Genomic DNA, 5,408 nt, shown 5'->3' with positions numbered 1-5,408 from the left:
TAAAACTACATTGTAGTTAATTTTATTTTGTAAAATTTTTTTAAAAGATGATCTATAAAATATAAACTTTTAACCAAACAAATTATTTTTAAGAATAAATCATACTGGACAAAAATTACTAAATAATGTAACATTTAATTAAAGTTATAACAACAACAATAACAAGACTAGGTAATATCTCTTTCTAAAAAAAAAGTGTGAAAACAACTCTAAAAATGAAGCTATATATTAAAAAAGACCAAAAAAAAGGAACAAAGAGGGTTCTGCAAAAAGACGTGACATAAAAAAATAAAAATAAAGAAACAATTTGGCTAATATGTTAAAATTATTATTATTATTATTAATATAAATTTTTATTTTTTACTTTAGTAAAATATAATAAATATATTAAAAATTTAAATTTTGTCTGATTTTTATTAAAAAAAATTCAATTCATAACCTTAACAAGAATAGTAAATTTGTAGTTTTTACCTTGACTCATTAAACTAACTCAAAATCATAATTCGTTGAATTGTAAGACGGAACGTAAACATGACTCGTAAAATATAAAAATTTAAAAAAATTTAATAGCAAAACTAATTTCACAGATAATAAAATAAATCTCAAATAAACTAAATTACCCAGAGAATTATAACTAATATATATACCATAACAAGTCAAAAGTCACAATTTAACACAAATTTACAACTCAACTCATAAATCAGAACACAAATTCACAACTCACAAATTTATACGGCACTAAAATAAATTCAAGTAGCAAATAAGCTAACCAAACTACTAGAATGAACAACAAATAAACTAAAATCTAAACAAGTCATTTAATAATCATTCTATTCTTCATCAGTTATAAAATCTTCGCGAATTTCACAAACTTTTGCATTACCATCTTCATTATTAGGAGCAGGAGGAAGAGGTCTTTGGAGAAGTTCTTCAAACTCATCATCATCAAGATAAGAAATTGCCAAAGGATTCTTAGAGACACCAACAACTCTATTACCACTTACTCCATCATTTAAATCAAGATCTGGAATGAGAGCATCTAAATCTTCTTCTTCTCCATCTTCGTCAGCAACAATCCACTCTTCATCAGAGTCTAACTCATCAAGACTATAATCATAATCAAGACTTCTTCTAGTTTATTTTTCTTTGCCAATCTTGAGTTTGTCATCACAAACACAACATCATTCATGGTTTTAACTTTCAAACAGTTTTTTCTTTTTGTGTGAACATTTCAAAAGTATATAAAAAGTATTAATCAAACAATAAGATAGAATTGAAGAATTAACAACTAAATTTATAGAAGTAAAATGCAAATTATATTTAATTACTAACCATCTCAAAAGCGCTCCAATTCCGTTCACATCCGAATAAGCTACATATCAAATTCAAGACACGAATTACAAATTGTTGGAGCTCTGGTTGCTGATCTCCATAAGAATCCCACCATTAAGCTGGAGTTTTAGTAGAAATTGCATTTTGAGATACTTTACTATCAAAAAATTCTTTTCGAGTCTTAAAATCTTCAAGTTGAACATCCATCTTAGTGATTAAATCTGGATTTACTGTCATCCTTTTCATACAAGCATAAAATTGCTTCTTAAGCTTATAAGTAATTTTAAAACCAGAGCTATAATGAATTTGAGGATTCAAATAATAGCCTGCAGCATGCAATGGCCTATAAAGTTAGTTTCCCCATCTTGCATCAATAATATCCCAAATAGGTATATACCTAAAACATAGAAAAATTAATAAATTAGTTACAAAATAAAAATATTTTCATGCATTAATTAAAAAAATAGTTAGATAATTTACCTTGTCTCAACTCCTTGAAATGCATCTCGTATTTTTTTCTTTGCACTTTTCATTTCTTCATAAATAAACTTCATTGTCGACTTTTCTTCTAAATCCACCATACGAAGCACATGAACAAGAGCGTAGGCAGCCCTCAAGCAAATTACCACTTCTTTCCAAAATATCTTATCCAACACCACACTTGCAATTATCTTTCCATCTTTTATCTTTGCAAATTTACTAGAAGTCCATTAATCAGAAAGAAACATTCTTATTAAGGAACCTTTGTTGTCATTAAGACATCCCAAAGTAAGGTAAGAAGTTGCAAAATAGGTCATACTTGGCCTCACCAAATCTTTTCCCTTGGTGTGGATGTGTAGTAGTGTAATAAGAGCAGTTCTAGCATATATGTAAGTAGTAATCTTTCTACCTTTATAAATTGTATCCTTGTGAAGTGTTACTTTTTTTTTCCAAGTCTTCTAACATTAAATCAATGCAATGTGCTGCACAAGGTATCTAAAACAAATTTTTTTCTCTTTTTCATTAGCATTTCTCCTGCAACTTTGTAGTTAGCTGCATTGTCGGTGACAACGTGGATGGCATTTTCTTCTCCAACCTCTTCAGCCACATCATCTATCATTTTAAAGATTTTGTCAGCTGTCTTAGTAATACGAGAGGCATCAATAGATTTCAAAAAAACAGTCCCTTTAGGACTATTAACTTAAAATTTAGGATGGTCCGTCTTCTCTTATTTGTCCAACCATAAGTCATTATTGTGCAACCAACCTGCTTCCAATATTTTCTATGTTCCTCTAGTGATTGTTGAACAAGCTCCACGTGTTTCTTCAAAAGAGGCACCCTTAATTCATGGTAGGATGGTGGCTTGAATCCTTGTCCATATCTTATAGCTTTCTCAAACATTCTACTGTATTCCTCACTCCTTGATACATTAAAAGGGATACCATTGTTGTAGAAAAAAGTACTAATTTCTAAACATACTTCCTCTCTCAAATTCTTCTTAAAAATATTGTTGATTGTTGTTTGAGTATTAATGCGTGTTTTCTTGAATATGTTGTCATCTAATTCTTTTCCCTTTCTTTTCACCGGTAATGTCAACTTCTTTAGTAGCTTCACCTGGGCTTGCCCCATCCATGCTTGTTTTTTCATCAAATTCACTTGCAACCCAATCACAACATTTCACATTTGCTTCTTAACTTTATCACTAACAGCTGTACAAGCCAGAACATCTTTTTGAGTTCCTGCTAAGTGGTGTTTCAATCTATAAACTCTCCCTGAAAAAATTTTATGACAGTATTTAGATTGTATCTTCTTTCCATTTTTTTCAACAGATATCCCGTGCTCCCATCCTACATCAGTTCTACTTCCAAGAGCATTCTTAGCAACTTTTCTTTTACTAGGAATTCAAGCTATACTTCCTGACTGAGAAGTTGGAATATTAGTCGGATTTTCACTTGCATTAGCTTGACTCGATGCCATTTCTGTTCAGAAAAAAATTAAAACAGTAAATATTCAACGAATCAGTTCAATATCTACAACAAAAATTCAACAATTTAACAAAAATTACAGAATTGTGATCAATTCCAATTACAACCATCCAAGTTCAACAACAAAAATTTAACAATTTAATTTGAACAAAAAATACCAGCATAACGAAAATTCAAGAATTATATTCAATGCCACAACAACAATTCAACCATTTAGTTAAAAGAAATTCAACCAAAAAAATATTCAATAAAGTATTTTAATTTTTTAAGTAATTCAGAATAGAGTAAAGCAAATTTAAGCCATTAAGATAACTAAAGCACTATTTAAGTCATAACATCATATTAAAACCAATAAATCTTATCACATAAAGTTCCAACTTCCAAGTATAGACAGGTAAAAAGTATTTTAACTTTTTAAGTAATTCAGAACAGAGCAAAGTAAATTTAAGCCATTAAAATAACTAAAGCACTATTAACTATTTAAGTCACAACATCATATCAAAACCAATAAAACCGGGCTTGTCACATAAGGTTCCAACTTCTAAATATAAACAGGTAAAAAGCATTTTAACTTTTTAAGTAATTCAGAACAAAGTAAAACAAATTTAAGCCACTAAGATAACTAAAGCACTATTTAAGTCACAGCATCATATCAAAATCAATAAACCTTACTTGTCACGTAAGGTTCCAACTTCTAAGTATAAGCAGGTAAAAATGTAGAGTGCCCTTAAATCTCATGGCTTAGAAAATTTTAATGCTCATAAACAGCTACTAAACCAATGGCGGTGTGCATCAAAGCCTCCCAACAAGATTCTGAAATTTTTATTTATCGACATCTACTATTTCATTATATTTTGTGTTAAATATCATTGGGCATAATAAATTAAGACACGATACTCAGAGATTAAGCATGTATAAACATAGAAGGAGAAAATAAAACAAAGATTCACAACAATTAACATATAAAATAATAAATCAAAATAATAGTAATTTTTACCAAAATAAAAATAATAATAATTGTTAACAGCTGGTGACAAAGGTGTGACAAAGGCAGAAGGAATAGAGAGGCTTTGAATCCTGTTATTGTTGTTACATGTTAGGGGCAATGGCAAATCCAATCATCATCAACATTATCATCACTTGCAAGTAGTTCATAAGGTGCTGAATTGGCAAATGATTGCAGCGACCATAACACGTTCTTTGTGAAAGTGTACATGGAAGGCATTCCAATTGGCAAAAAACTCAACCTTTTAGTTCATGATGGCTACCATGAATTGGTGAAAGCTCCTAAACAAATGTTTGACACTACCATATTCTGTAATCAACTCTATTCCTATGTCTCAATCTCATTTATCTTTTTTTCCTAATTAAAATAAGACTGAAGAGGATAAAGATTAAAGAGGTCTTAACTTACCTGATGAACTAGCAGCAAAGGGGAGGAGAAGAGCAGCGATCCAGATTCTAAAGCTAGAGAGGCAGAGTCAGAGAACCAGAGACAGAGAGGCAGAGCCATAGAGTCTCACAAGTTGCAATCGCAAAGTGACGCTCACGCAGTCCAACCACCACCAGTCCGATTCGACAACACCAGTGGCAAACCTCACGGCGAGTCGGCGACGCTCCAAATTAGGGATTCCGGTTGCGCGAAATTCAAATTTCAGAGAGATAGAGTCAGAGATTGAGACTTGAGAGAGGTGAAAATTTGAAATTTTGGCCAAGGAGAATTGGAGATAAACTGTAAAAGTGAGGAAAATTAAGAGATTAAAGACTGTTACTCTGCTAGAGCTCCTCGTCCATGGTCTTCTATTCAGATAGGGCCATTGGATTGGGTTGGGCTGCAATCAGAGCCAAAAAAAAGAACTTCTTCAACCTGGAACACAGCAACGCAGCAGAAGCGACGATTTTGGTGGCTCTGCATTTTTGAGCGACAATTCTACACGGTACAACTTGGTTTTGGACAATAAGCAGAAGCGCAATAAAAAGATGGAGCAAAAACGTAAAATCATGCGTTTTCACAAATTAAAACGCGATTTTAACTACTAACATGTCTATAAAAAGGAAAAATCAATGAATATAAAACATGAATGTACAAATGAATTTTTCATTATTAAATAG

At 31.2% G+C, this 5,408-nt stretch overlaps 1 long non-coding RNA gene across 1 annotated transcript; it reads right to left on the bottom strand.

Moving 5' to 3' along the window:
* LOC110265770 lies at window positions 2,636-5,224 on the bottom strand. The gene is made up of 2 exons (XR_002352100.1): window positions 4,711-5,224; window positions 2,636-3,290 (listed from the first exon to the last, which is right to left on the bottom strand). It is a non-coding gene; the product is annotated as an uncharacterized LOC110265770 (long non-coding RNA).

This window comes from Arachis ipaensis, chromosome B08 (assembly GCF_000816755.2).
Source record: "Arachis ipaensis cultivar K30076 chromosome B08, Araip1.1, whole genome shotgun sequence".
Taxonomy (NCBI): domain Eukaryota; kingdom Viridiplantae; phylum Streptophyta; class Magnoliopsida; order Fabales; family Fabaceae; genus Arachis; species Arachis ipaensis.
This window is presented reverse-complemented; position numbering and strand designations above follow the sequence as displayed.